Raw genomic sequence first — 14,800 nt, forward strand, 5'->3', positions numbered from 1 at the left:
TGAAATGTACTTGCTAAGTTGAAGCACTTGCTGTTGTCGCATGCGGAGTGGTCCGATTTTTTTAAACTAGTGATTGTCATCAGTTTATTCCATCATACAGTGAACCACCAGTCCACTCGTATAACGCATCATCTCATTCTTTCTGTTCAAAATTTCTCGCGTCATAAAGGCGTCTAAGTGAAGGCAAGGGACCTTTGGCAGAAGAGGCGATTTTGACATAACACGATAATGTGTAGGACATAGGCCTACATTAATCCGACTTAGTAAAATACACCATAAATAAATTTATTTTTCTTTGTTTTAGGGGGGCGATCCCCCCTCCGGATCCTCCACTGCACCGACGCGATGTGTATCATGACGATATGAATCATATTGATGATGTGACAATGATCTGTTGTCCAAGTCAGCTGCCACACCACAGCTGAGGCTTTTCAACGTTCATTTCAATCAAGTTGTCTTCCACAGTGGGTGGTCGACAGTGCTGCCACTTCAAACTATCAAATTGGAAATCCTCCCGACCACCGTGGTCAGTCATGCATGAAGGGCCACGACATCTACCATCACGTGAAGAAGCATAGAGCGCGACAAGTGACGCAACGCGACTTCGATGCGTTCGATTATATTCTCGGCATGGACGAACAGAATATGAGGTGAGGTTCTATTACTTCATCTGCTGAGTGTGGGCTGCATTGCCGATTGCCTTGGATTGGTGTAAGTCTGAATACGACAAAATCTGCTCAGCAATCAAGCCAACGGCGGTTGAAATGGCCCATGTTTTTACAGAGACTTGGAGGACACGGCACCGAACCGACCTCATAAGGCAAAGCTGCTTATGCTCGGACTGTTCGACGATAACAAGGAGACAGGTGGAATTGTGAAAGATCCTTACTTTGTAAGTGAAGTTGCTTCTCTGATGTTGAGACTAAATATCTCCGGGTGGTATATGAGTATGCTGATAGTAGTCGGTGGTAAACCGCAAGAGAGCAATCCATCAGTTTTTGTTTCAAAACCTTGGAGCTATGCGGCAGTGTGCTTCTAACAGCACACTTTGCATTTCATTGGTAGATGATAGCCGTAGGGCGTAGATGCGTCGCAGCAAAAAGACTCGGTACAATTTGTGTGTTTATGGTTTATTCGAGTTAGTTAAATTAAGTTTCTGGTTTATTTGGTTTTGTTCTCGGGCAACACAACATCCTCACAAAAGCGTAAAACTATTGCAGTGTAGTGATGAAGACTTTGGAAACTATTGCAGTGTAGTGATGAAGACTTTGGAAACTATTGCAGTATAGTGATGAAGACTTTGGAAACTATTGCAGTGTAGTGATGAAGACTTTGGAAACTATTGCAGTGTAGTGATGAATACTTTAGAAACTATTGCAGTGTAGTGATGAAGACTTTGGAAACTATTGCAGGGTAGTGATGAAGACTTTGGAAACTATTGCAGTGTAGTGATGAAGACTTTGGAAACTATTGCAGTATAGTGATAAAGACTTTGGAAACTAACAATGTGTTTAGGACGAGGATACCATCCACAAGGTGGGGTTCGAATCCAGCGAGGTCCACAAGAAGAGAAAGTAGGACTCTTGTTGAGTTAGTCGGTTGCCATAGAAACGAAAGTTAAGTTGTTCTGTGTGGTCTGTGTAGAACAATCATACGAAGTTTTAAGTTGTCAGAAGCAAAATCATTTCGAAAAATTGTTTCGACACAAATTATTCTCCTTTTATTTCGAGTTAAATTTTTGTAATTCAATATTTCTTTTCTATATTTTTATTTTTACCACAATAATTTCATTTCTACTAAACTCATTTTGAACCGTCCCATCGAACGTCATAATTATGTTTAATGTTGTCGGTGTTGTTGCTAAGTTATGTTTGTTTATTGTTCTAACAATTTCAACATAATCTCCATTTGCATCGCGCTGATGTTGTCGATTGTTCATCCAGCACAAGACAATGGAAGCGCGAATCGCCGAGCTGGAGGCGACGTACAAGGACAATCTGAAGAAGGTGCGTCATCTTCAGGAGACGAACAGAGATTTAAACTTTGACATCGAGGACATGAAGGAGGAAATAAATACATGGTTTGTTATGGAGGAATGATGTTGCTGTGAGCGACGTAGGAGGAAGTACGTTTGTTGATGCTGTTGACATCGGTTGTTGCTTTTTCTTTATTTCTATTCAGGCCTTACTTGGCCGAACTTTCTATTACTTGTTCAGTGAGAAAGCCATTGCGAAAGTAGAACGTGAACTCGCGCGCTATCAAACAGAGTGCGAACGAATAGAGCTACAGCTTATTGCAGCAACAGATGACGTCGCAAGTATATCTATGGTCAACATCGAATTGAAAAGTAAGCTCATCTAGTTTGAAAATTTTGTTATCATTTAGCAGCATTCCAGATCAAACAAATCGTCGTTTTGTTCGGGAAAGTTTAAGCGCAATTTAATATTTGTGACTTCCTTGATTGTAAAACGTCTCAGTCGCTTTTGGCCGGTATTAAACCGGAAGCATTTGAACTACCAGCTCGAAACCTGCACGGTTGTACCGGTCACTGGTGGTCACAGAAAGTGGACAGCGAAAGGTGAAACAATGAATAGAACATTTCAGACACAAATCCTCAACCAGGGTTTGGTTTGTGGTAGAAGCTGATTATTTAATTTGTATTGAATTGATTATGGTGATCAGTTGATGTTTTAATCAGATTAATTGGATGAAGAGGAATCAAAATCATAAGCACTGTAGACGCTTTAAAGGTGAAGAGGAGGAGCATTTCTGAGTATGAAGATATTATTTCATATCGAGTTTGTACTTCGGTTCTTTGAACTTTATAAGTTCCGTTTCTAACAAAATGTTAAGGAAAGCAACTTCAGGTGACGATAACAATTGTAGAATGTTGTGTTTCATAAACATCATGATGTGGGTTCGATTCCACGTCTAGTCGCTCTATTATTAAGACAACCTTGCATCTTCTTATTGAAACGTTCCGCAGATAACGAGAATAAGAAGAAGGTGATCGAGAGGACACTGGAGGAGACCATAGCAGCGGTTACCAATGCATCGGATGAGGTGAAGATGTTGACAGTGGAGCATGACCTCTGCAATTTACTTTCTTTGACCTCTGCAATTTACTTTCTTATCTAAATGTTAAGGGAAGTAACTTCAGGTGACAACAATAATTGTACAATGTTATGTTTCATAAACATCATGATGTGGGTTCGATTCCACGTCTAGTCGCTCTATTATCAAGACAACCTTGCATCTTCTTATTGAAACGTTCCGCAGATAACGAGAATAAGAAGAAGGTGATCGAGAGGACACTGGAGGAGACCAATGCATCGGATGAGGTGAGGATATTGAAAGTGGTGCATGAGACCATAGTCGAGGTTGGTGGTGGATTCGTTTGTGTCTGGACTTCTTGTCATCAACTATTGATTGATTGATAGAATCTTTATCCTCGGACTGGAAAAGCTTCTAGCAGAGCTTAATCCTGGCAGTTCCGCATACTTGTAGAGGCAGTTTCGCAACTATGAGCAAACCATCGCTGCCATTGTATTGTCATCACACGCAGACTGCGCTTTGTTTCTGATTACGTCACTTTCGGAGTTAGTCGCCAATCCTGAGCAACGCATATCCGTAATATTCATGCTTAAGCATTTAGCAGCAAGTAGTTGTTTATATGCGAATGAAATAGTAGCCTTGTCACTCTACCCTCGTCTGGCACTGATTTCTTTGTTTACTTTCTAGGAGGAGCAAATGAACTTGAAAGCGAAGATCAGGGAGATTGATGAGGAGGAGGTTCAGATGCAGAGGAAGTTGAATGAGATCAAGATCACTCAAGGAACAATGTACAAGAGATATACCAACACGGAGCAGAGCATCGCTGAACTCCAGTGAGCGAGTGACTTCTAAATATTGACTGGAAATGTTTTTTGAACAAACATTTTTGAAGCTTGCACCACTTCGGGGCATTTTGGTAATTTTCCATATCGTCTCCTAACGAAGGCTGAAGATGGGTAGCATGATTTTAAAGCAATACAAAAACAGACTAACATTTCCTTTGCAATATAAACAGATTTATACAATATAAACAGTTTCAGTCTGAAAACATTTGTTACTAATATTTGTGATATATTAATATTCTGATAATTTGAGTCCACAGACAAATTACAATCCATATTTCTTTTTTTTACAATTGTGATGACAGTTGCTGATGAGAGTCAGAAGAAAAACTGCAGCTTCGAGTTATGCGCAACCTTCTACTAGCTAATTACCGTATAGTAACCTACTACACAATATTTATATTGTTTAATGTTTCTAGGCTCCCAAGCTGAAGAACATAAAGAAGGAGCGTCGATTTGCAACACTACATGTCGTTAAAGAGGCCTTGAAACAGAAGCTACTTCAACCCTTTGCTAACAACACATTAAAATTTCATCATCGGCAGCATTGAACTTTACGTTGATACAACGTCGTCTATCGTTGATGTAATAAATAAATAACATTTTTTAAATATCGATCTTTGTTCTTGAGGTGATTATCATCTAAGTCAACCCAGATCGTACCCATCACTAACTAGTGACTCAACCACAGAATTCTTCATCTGGTGTCATATTCGAGCTCTCCTAAGTGTAGTTTCGTCTTACAAACTGAAAGATGCACGAACGCCTCCAGCTATCCTGCCTCCTTTTAATCACTAGTTGCTCTTTTCTTTAAGTATACTTGCGAGGCAAAACTGTGCTTTATTTTACTTGTGTTGTTTCACTCAGGGTGACCATATTAACGATTGTAATGCCAGATTCGAGAAATATTACCTTTCTTTGGTTGTCAGACAACTCGGCATACGACAACTTAGCAAATACATTTCAGCTACAGTCCAAGTCAGCGAATGAGATTTTACCGAGCATCGGACTTGTTTGGTCGTCGCTTGCTAAACTGAATTTGCTTGGGACAAGTTTCGTTTGCTCAGTTTCATCATTTGCCAATTGCTGAAATGATTCTAGCTCAGTTGTCACTTGCTCAGTTCACAACTGCTGACTTGTGGGAGACTCTTGTTCATGCGTTTGGCTATTTTCGGTTCGGCTTGTGGCATTTTTTGGAAGTTCTTTATTGACGTTTTAAATGGAAGTAAAAACCCTGTTTTAGTTATTATCCATTGTCCAAAGTAAAAGTATGACGAAGTCCAAGTAACAAATTATCGTGTTACCTCTCCGAATCTAAAATTATATTTTGGGCTGATTTTGTCAACTTTGCCGTTCTGTGCAAGTTTGGGCCAGCAGAAAAAATAAATTGAATTCTTGAGAAGCATAAAGCAAGATAACCGATAATAACAAAGATACATGCCCAAACCGGGTCAAAACATAATAAATGTTTGCTTGTAGACTACCAGCGAAAAGTTTGAAGATAGTATGTTCATTGTTCAGCTTCATAACGTTGGGTCGATAGTAGGGTGTCCCACTTTTGGGCGACTTTTCAGGAAAATTAGGTTCGGGTCAAATTCTGACTGGATTTTCGTCACTGATTTAAAAAAGAACATTATGTTTTCATTATGACGTCATCTTGATGTGCCAGCTAGCGGATTTTTGCTATTTTGGCCTTATCACGAATATGGTAAGAGTTAGAGAGTTGAAACTTGCGCCAAAATGACCGGAAGGGACGATTTTCTATTTGTTGTCAATACAATATGAAACGCTAACTGCAACAGAAAAGGAGTTATTTCGAAAAAACATGTTTTTGCTCATTTTTGGACAAAAAAATGAGAAACACGGCAATTTTGCTTGACTTTTGCTACAGTGATGCTTTTATTTCGATTGTTAAGCTGCGCCATCTTGTTTAACAAATAAGTACAGTAGTTGTATGCTACGATGGAAAAATTATAAGGTACCCTGCTCAAATAAGGCCCGTGCCTAAATAAGGCCCACCCTTTCATATCTGGAAAACCAAAGCAAGCAAGGAACAGCTGTTGTAATCTAATTGGCTGCGATAATCATGTGAATGAACAGAAAAGTAATTTGGTTTCCTAGAAGAAACCACATGCCAGCAGAGTTAGTTGTAAATTTCTGAAAGCTATCTTGCAGGAGTAAAACTTTGTTCAGTACTTAATCTATCGGCGTGTTTTCGAAAGTAGTGTTTGTTTTCTACTTTTGTTAGAGTTTCAGGATATGCTAAAGGGTCCAAAGTTTCAACATGTATTGACATATTGACCTTTCTTGGATAGTGTATTTAGGTAGTTTACGTTAAACTGATTGTGAAGAGTTGCCCTAACAAGGCCCATCAAAATCAGCCATGGGCCTTATTAGGGCAGGTACCCCTTGGCATTCAATTGTGGGCTTGTAAGGGCTGTTAGGAGAAAGACAGTGCAGTTGATACTTCCTTACAGGCAGCTAACAAGCACAGCCTCAGATCAAAACATCACCACTGTGTGGTTAGGGCACAAAATAACTTACCTGGTTCCAGTTTTGCGAAAATTGGGTTTCGCTTTTATTAGGATTTGGAATTTTTCCATATGATGACAAGGCTACTGCTGACCATGTCTTTGTTCCAAGTGATGTCACCAACATTGATCATACAGTCGGTGACCAATCTCAGCTGCCATCACCGAGTCATGACATGTTTTCACAGCCCCCAACAAGTTGTGGGATGTCTCCACAACCGTCAACAAGTCATGAGTTGTCTCCACAAATATCAACAAGTTATAAGATGTCTCAATAACCGTTAAGAAGTCATGAGATGTCTCCACAAATAAAAAGAAGTCATAGGATCTCTCCTCAACTATCAACGAGTCATGGGATCTCAACACAGCGCCCCTCCCCCCGTATCAACACCATGTCATAGCATTATAGCTACACCGTTAGCAAATACCAGCAAGAAGCGGGGGCAAAGAAAAAGAAGCATTAATTATCGCGCAACAACTGTATCGAAGTCTCTGTTTGACATGTAGGCCTATGGAAAAGGGAGAGAAAAGACAAAACGAAAAGGGAAAACAGTAAATATGCAAAGACGTCCAAGTGTACGAAATTGGTGTTGCCCAGTGTATGTTTAGAAAATACAGTCTCCGACATGAGGCAACGTGAAAGTTGCAAAATATGGTAGGCAACCATGAAAACTGTGCTGGTTCAACTAAAGATGATGATGAATTTGTATGCTCTGATTGTGATATGTAAATGTTTTATTGTTGAAAAATAATTTCTTTGAAGAAATCTATTTGAACTTTTGATTGACAAAAACCTTGTTTGCATGAACTTACGATTGATTGGAAAAGAACTTACTTAAACTCACTACGTGAAGTTTAACATTTCTTTTTGTAATAAACTATGGTAACTAAACTGTTTTTGGGATTTTTCACGGTTTTGATGTGCATTGTTTTTTTCCACAATTTATGGTTCAAAAAATTGAGTTTAGAAGGCTGGCCTTATTAAGGCAATGGTGCCCTTTTAAGGCCCACTCAGAAGTAATTAGCAAATCAACTATAATTTTAAAACTGTAGTCAATATGTTATTAAAATTATTCTGAAGAAGTGCTTTGAAGATGCTAAAACACAATAAAACACACATTGGTACCCGCTTTTTTCATTTCATGATCAATTTGCGACAAAATCAAAAAGGCGGGCCTTATTAGGGAAGGGTACCTTAGATGGTATTGACAGATATGTATTCATCAGCCAGTATCTCATCACAATTAACGTATCTTACTATACGTATATCTTATCATATTACACCCGAATGGATGACGATGATGATTACTATCTTTACTCTATACCATGAATAAGCTTCTATACGGTATTGCATAATTTAATATTTGCCAGATAAGAATATATCACTATGTTACTACAAGCTTGCATCTAACTGTAACTACCCCCTAATTATTATAAGCTATTATGTTCGTTCAGAGAATGGATTGACTTTTTGTAAGATTATTGTTTAGGTTGGTTTGGAAAAGATACTTGAAACAACTCAGACACTACTACATCCTTCATCGGCACTACCAAAGAGCAGGGCCTATGAGAGGGGGGTACGGAGGGTACGGCGTACCCTTGAGAGCCCAGGCCTGTGATTGTTGGGGGGCCCGGAATTGTGATTTTATAGTTTACGCGCAAAAATGTTTGGTTAAAACCATCCTAAGCGACTAAATTCAAGCATAAAAGTTGTTATTCTTTAGTCCTGAGGGGGGCCCGGAAAGGTAACTAAGTGCATTGATTGTGCGCAAATTAGGGGCCCAAAGTGGTGATTTAATGCTTTACGTTAAAAATGTTCTGTTAAAACACCTTAAATTAAATCATAAAAGTTGGTTGTTCTCTTGTCCGGAAAGGCATAGTGTAGCAAAAGCAGGGTTGAGATTGCCTAACCCGCCAGATTTTTTTTTTAAAAATTGAGTGCTTTTGGGTTGTTTAAAAACTATTTGAAAAAGGTAGTTGCACGCTTATTTCACTTTAAAATAAATTTAGGAGAACAGTAGTAGGAGCCAGACAGTGCTTCCACTTTTACAAAGCTAGATTAACCAGTAACCACTTGTATTACCACATTTGTCCTCAGAATACCACATTTTTTACTGTAATTTTCCTCTCGATTTTAACGGTATTTTGACCTACTTTTACATTAACAAAGTGGCTATTTTTCTCACTTGTTGCCATGGTTACAATCAGGTGTTGCCAGAGTTAACATTAAAGTTAGGAAGTGTTAAGATAAGGGTTAGACTTAGGAACAAAGTTAGGGTTTTGATCTTTAACCAGAACTAAAAAAATTCCAAAATGCAAGTTTTTGTTTTCAACAGCTTTAAACTTTTCTCAAATTAGGACAGAATTCCTTATCTGGCAACACTATTACTTGGCTATATTTACACTATAGTGTAAAATAAGGTCTAAAACAACTACTTAGTTTATTAACAGTACCGGTTATTATTAAAATGTCCAAAATAAGTAAGCAAAGTACTGTACTTGACACCGCAGCTAGAATCTGAAAGACATCTTGACTATGAATATGGTCACCCTACGTTCAAAGTCAAAAGTCAGGATGTATTCCAAAATCAAACCGAAAACAGCGGAACATGCTAGTCGCATGCTATTATAAGTAGTTTTTTGCATGTTTGTTTGATTTCGGAAGACAACAGTTTAAAACTTTAAATGCTCTTATTTATTGATAGTATTTTATGTCAAATTTTATAATTTCCACATTTTGGCAACATTTCCACACAAAATTTCCATATTACCACAAATTTTTCATTACCACATTTTTCTATTTTCACAAATTTCTATTGAATCAGAATCTGAGGATGGCATAGAACAGCCATGTGCTTATGAGGAGCCAAGTGAAGCACAAAACATGCAATCTAATAGAGAACTTGAACCAATATCAATTTGTGGTGCTACTTCAGCATATGAAGGTGACAGGCAGTCTTGTGCAGTAGGCTTTGACATAGGATATCTTTCCTCAGAGAATCCTTCAGTAAACTAAAGCTGATCAAAAATTATTTGAGATCAACAACAGGTGAAGAGCGTTTAGTCAATCTGGCAAGGCTCAGCATAGAATCAAGTTAGCCAGACAAGTTAACTTTGATAAAGAACTTATTAAAGTTTTTGCAGGAAAAAAGGCAAGAAAAATCTGTTTTGCTGAATAAATGAAGTCAGTGATGTACAAAATACTGCTTTTGGTATATAGTTGACATGCAAGCATTGGCTAAGAGTTAAGGAAGACCATGACAAAGTTTATTTTGGCCAAGTTATAAAAGTTTTTGAAGGAAAAGTCCAGACAAGCTGTTATGCTAACTAGTAACTAAATACTGATCTTGGAGTTATTGTAGTACAAGTATTGTCTTAGTTTTGATTGCGGGCTGACTTGCAATCATATCATACTACAGCTACTAATTTGATGCTCTTGAGCCTGTTGAAGCGTGAACTTTTGAAAGTGCTTGAGTTTTTTTGCTTTTGGACGGTCATTGTCATTCTCAGCAAAATTTTGTACATGCTCAAGTTAAATGGCGGACTGAAAATATAATAACTATATATAAATAGTGAATTTTTTATGTACAGCAGAATTTGGATGTAATGGACTATTCATGGGCAGCATTTTTTGTCTTTTCATATATCAGAAATCTGACATCTGTTTTGTTTTTGTTTATTATATTTCTAACTGTTTACACCTTCACTATTAGGGTTTGTATGCTCCAGTGAACTTTTATTGCCTGCTTACCAGGTTAGTGCTGTATTCTACACTGTTTAGTTGGACTTGTAGAATGTCTTAATATATTGTGTTTTGATCTTCATCTTTTGCTATTTTATATATATAACATACAAGTGCATTTTTCTGCTTTTGTCTTCAACACGTGCATCTTCTTTTTTGGAAAGTAAGAGGAAACATAATTCACATCAGGTCAATTTTCTCAGTTGGTGTAGCACAGCAATGTTGTTCTAGTTTCACATTTGATTCAAAGTTTTGGTGTTTCTACTCATTTTATCAGCACTGTGTATTCACAAATCTATCAGTATTGTGTATTCACAAATCTATGATATTCTTTCTTTTTTATGCTTGGCATTTCTTTAGTGCAGGGGTCACCAACCTTTTTTGCATGCGGGCCAATTTAGCACTAACAAGAGCTGTGGTGGGCCGCACTAATAAAATGTTAGGTAGGTTGACTCTTATGCTAGAAAAGAACGCATTTCGTACCCAGTATCCAGCGTTGCATGTTGTTCATATTTATGTTAGAATACCGTAGCAACAAAATTAATCGAACAACGCTACTGCCAGGCCAAGCTCCTTTTACAACACTTTTGACTTTTTTAACAATGCCTAATAAATAGAGGCCACTTGTTTTGTGCACTTATAGCGAAGCGAGCGGTTTCATCATAATATTCATCGCCAAGCAAGAGTGGTGTTGTTACTTCGCTTCGCAAAAGATATCTTGCAATTAACAGTTTCAGTAAACAAGGAAATGTTTGACACATCGCAATACAGGCAACAATAGTGACCTGCAAACATATCAGCGAAAGATAGGCTCTAATAACAGGGAAAAATAAACCAGGTACCATCTTCTCTTCTCTCGTGTTGTCGCTATATGTCAGGGCATCCGTTGGTTAACCACTGCCTGGTGTCGTCATCGATGGAAACTAGGCCTTCCATACCATGAGGAGGTCTGTATAGCAGGCAATCCTTGATAATGTGTGCTGCCGTCTGCGTTTCACCACACTCACAAGCAGCACTCTCTTGCGACGAAAGCAAGTATCTCCACGTGGCCGCTCCCCGCAAGTACCGACTTTGGGAAACTAAACTTGCTACAACTGTCGCTATAAAGTTATGTGGAAGAACAATCATCAGAATGGCACCCCCAGACCAGCACAGCGCTCTTGTCAGGGCGAACAGCACTAGCTGTTGTAGGTCAAGGAGTGACCATTCTGCAACTAAATGTTGAAGGCACCACCAACGCTAAACTAGACATCATCACACCAGGTACCATGAAACAAACGCTTGTGGAAATCACCGAAAAATCGTAATTTATGAACAGTCTTCCCTCTAAAAAAGCAATGAGTTGGTTTTTCATCCTTTTTGTGAGAATCTATAAAACCGTCTTTCTTTTATTATACACAACTGTCACTTGCGGTGCTCATCAGCGTGGCAAGAATTTGTTGATTAACAAGATTTTGCAGTACTTGCTTCGGCAGTACATATACTATAATTGGAACGATACAGATTAGCATGGCTCCTGCGCAAGGATAACACGCAAAATCGTGAAGCGTTCCATATTTCTTTAAAAAAAAACATTTTGCAGTAGGCCTACTAAGCTAAATATTTTCATAATACAATCAGAAAAAGTCTCTAAATTTATATGTAATATATTGCCAATTGATTATAAATTGAGTTGGCACACCGACCCATTTTGCCAACAAAAACTTGTATAAAGAAAACACTGCTCGTGAAACACAATAACGGTGAAACTAGCACTAGTGTTTACATGACATTTGCAAACTTAAAATAAGCAACCATATGCTCACAGACAATTTCAAAATTCGAAAACAGACGTTTTAATCAACCACTGGGACAGTGTGGCTGGACATCACATTGGAATAACTTTAAGCAACCTCCACCTTGAACTATAATCTGATTGGTCGGTCGGTGGAATCGTATGCAATGCGAAAATATGCTTCCAGGAAAGTATTTTTTGCCTTCGTGCTCTTTAACTCCCTCAAGAAAAGTATTTTTGGTTATACTTGTACGCTGATACCTTCCGCGGGCCGCAGCGATACAGCGTGGCGGGCCGCATGCGGCCCGCGGGCCGCCCATTGGTGACCCCTGCTTTAGTGTAAAAAGGACAATTTCAAGTTAACCTAAACTTTATATTATGTCATTATTCAGATGCATAAAAATAGAATTTAATTTAGAATAGGCCAATCCCATTCTCTGTTCTTATAAACTTGTATTTTATAATGCTCAATCTTATCTGGCAGTAGGGTACTAGGGTAGGCCTGGGGGTTTTTTTTCGGTCATTTATCGGTCATTGACCGATTTTTTAGCAAAATGTCCGAAAAAAATATGGTCAATTTGGTCAAAATGTCCGAAAAAATATATAGTCAATTGACCATATATGACCAAAAATGACCGAAATAAATAAAAAATAGCCGAATTTTTTCAAGTCATTTCGGACAAATGACCGAAAAGTCTCAGCGAAAAAAAGCCCCAGGGGTAGGCCTAGGTATCATATGAGGTAAGTGATATATTTATCTTTCATATATATTCAATATTATTGTGCATAGTCTATTAAAATTAAATAATAGTTTTATTGTAGCCTGATACTATTATTTCGGGGTCTGCTACTATTCGGTGCAAGTCCAATTTGGTGAGTCCGATTCGTTGAGTTTCTAACCCTAACTCCTAACCCCTAACCCTAAAACGGCAATGATAATTAGGCTACGGTACCCAATAATTTAAAAAAAAATTGAAAAAATCCCCCAATAAGAGATCGGACTCACCGAAACGGGCCATTCCGATTATTTCGCTCAGATGTCTAATTCTGCAGTAAAGTGTTGTATGGTGTGCAATACGCCTGTCGCCTAAGCAAACATCACGCGCTTTGCCCAAGACAAAGGGGGCCCGGAATGACTCTTCGTACCCTTAGTGAAAACTTCTCTCAGAGGCCCTGCCAAAGAGTCTCCACCTCTCATTAGCGATACCAAAAACACTCCATCCCTCACTGATGCTATAAAAGATGATTCAACTCTTATTGGCAATACCAAAAACACGCTGCTATATATACCATCATGCTTCTTATGCTTTTACATGTGCAAGAAATTAATTTAAAAAACAAAGCTTTTTCACTATTTTATCTTGATAATGAGCTGCCATATTATGTATTTATTCTGCAATATATAGGCTACTTGATATCGTTGCTGCGAACACTTTATTTCTGTATAAAATCTGTAAATAATCCATGTTTTGATAGTCCATTACCTAATTACAATATGTGTGTGTGTGTGTTAGTTTGTTTTTGTGATGTTGTTAGGTTCAGTCGTGTTCTCGTTGCTTTAAGAATTGGCGCTTCAATTGTTTCAGCAACGAGGAGGCGACTGATTCTCAACTAACTCATCTAGGCTACTTGTTTTACAGTATCAGGTTTGGTGGCCGTGCTTAATTATACTTATCGATGCAAATACCGCAATATTAGATCTTTTTATGCACGTCTTAAACCATTAAGGTTTTGCCACCTTTTCCTTTTGTTGGTTTTGTTACTGTATTTCTTTTTTACAATATCATTTCTTTTTGCGTTCTGATAAAGAAAAATAAATTGAATTGAATTGAACTGGTGGGAAAACAAAGGTGACGACGCCTGTTAAAGTGAAGTCATTTTCGAAAGAAATTTCAGTTACTTCAGAAGCAATATTCTACGTTATAATCGAAAATATTGACCAACAAATACTTTCTCGTGTGTATTCGATTATGGCTGATACAACTGTAGTTAATACTGGTAAAAAGACGGGTGTCAACAAACGATTAAAAGAATATTCTATGTCTGAAATTGGTCATGACGCACACACTCTTGAATGTCTCTTCCATGTAAATGAGATTTATTTTACACACGCAAAAAACTTTTTGGAAGGCAAAGTGAAAGGCCCCAATGCATACGAAGATGGTGGTGTGATGAACATAATTAAGAAAATACCAAAACCTAAACAACATTTGAAAATCCGATAAAATTGTAAAGTTTCCATCACAGCTATAGCCGCAAATCATTTAAACGCCAAGATCTTATGGTTTTCTGAGCACAAGAAAGAAGCTAAGGATTCATCTTTTCGGAGCGACCATATGTGTCTCCATGCTCTGGTAGCTGAGCATGGAGCTGACCATTTATTGATGGATGTTCCAGGAAATTTGAAACCTCTACTTTTTTATCGTGAAGAAGGCGTGTCCCATGCGCGTTGGATAACAGCGAGTGGTTACTTAGTGGTTGTTAAGGTTAAGAATGCTGATTAGTGGTTAAGAATGCTGATTTTTGGGTATTGTGTTGAGCCTCAGGACATCCCTAAACTTCAACGTATGGTTTCTTTCATTGTTTGTGTTTGTTTGCCAGTATTTTTAGTCATCCATCTTAAACCTTCCGCTACTGAAGGTCTCTGTACTATTTACAGGAGATTTATTACTTGCATATAAATCTGTTGATGAACCAGTTGATGAACCATTCTCCTTTCAAGATCATGGAACTGCGTAATGCAATAAAACTCATCAAGACTGGTAAATCTCAGGGTCCGGATAAGATACCTCCTGAGTTTCTCAAGCATTGCCCTACCAATCTATTAGAATGGCTAGCTAAGTTCTATAGGCTACAG

At 38.1% G+C, this 14,800-nt stretch overlaps 1 protein-coding gene and 1 non-coding gene across 2 annotated transcripts in view; one reads left to right on the top strand and one right to left on the bottom strand.

The window, feature by feature from the left end:
• Window positions 1–14,800, bottom strand: part of LOC145765718 (uncharacterized) — a 1,283,504-nt gene that overhangs the window by 1,203,104 nt on the left and 65,600 nt on the right. The window lies entirely within an intron of this gene.
• LOC145765741 (U6 spliceosomal RNA) lies at window positions 11,629–11,730 on the top strand. Its single transcript, XR_014288621.1, has one exon. It is a non-coding gene; the product is annotated as a U6 spliceosomal RNA (small nuclear RNA).

This window comes from Aplidium turbinatum, chromosome 2, assembly GCF_918807975.1.
Source record: "Aplidium turbinatum chromosome 2, kaAplTurb1.1, whole genome shotgun sequence".
In the NCBI taxonomy this organism is placed as follows: Eukaryota; Metazoa; Chordata; class Ascidiacea; order Aplousobranchia; family Polyclinidae; genus Aplidium; species Aplidium turbinatum.